The sequence below is a fragment of the Corapipo altera genome, unplaced genomic scaffold, assembly GCF_003945725.1.
Source record: "Corapipo altera isolate COAL_440 unplaced genomic scaffold, ASM394572v1 96, whole genome shotgun sequence".
NCBI classification, from domain to species: domain Eukaryota; kingdom Metazoa; phylum Chordata; class Aves; order Passeriformes; family Pipridae; genus Corapipo; species Corapipo altera.
The window spans coordinates 965,170-965,828 of NW_020884962.1; positions in this window are offsets into that span (position 1 = coordinate 965,170).

The following is a 659-nucleotide window of genomic DNA, read 5'->3' on the forward strand; positions in this document are numbered from 1 at the left end:
GAGCGGAGGGGGGGCACCGGCAGCTCTGGGTCTCTCGTTGCCTCCCCGCGCCGCCCCCCCCGTGCCCCAGGGCCCCCCGTGCCCCCGGCGCTGAACTCGGCTCGCCCCGCTCGGTTACAGCCGCGATGAATATTTCATGCCAGGCGCGCCGGGCCGCTTCTCCTGAGTTATTTATGGCAGCGCCGGCACATCTGGAAACCGAACTGATGGGGCTGGAGCGGCGGCGGCGGCGGCCGGAGCCCCCCGAGACCCCCGGCTGCGCTCCCCCCCCTTCCCGGGGCACAGCCTCCTGATCCCCGGGGGCTGCGATGCCGAGCCCCGCGTTCTGGGGGTGCCCCAGATCCCAGCCTGGCTCCGTGTCCCCCCTCGCGCGGGAATGAGCCCCCCCCCAAGCGCAGGGGAGGGTGGGGAAGGGGCACCGGGAGCTGGATGTGGGGCGGGGGGAGCGGGGCAGCCCCCCGGGGGTCCTGGTACCTCTCCGGGAGCACGGGAAGAGGAACAAACCCCCTCGGGGGTCTCGCTGCTCTGTCTGGGGGCATAGCGAGGGGACCGTGTGTGTGTGTGTCCCCCGGAGGTCCCGGTGCCTGAGCGGGGGGGCAGGGGAAGCGAGGTAGCCCCTCCCGGTGGTCCCGGTGCCACGTCCGGGGGCAGGGGGAGCG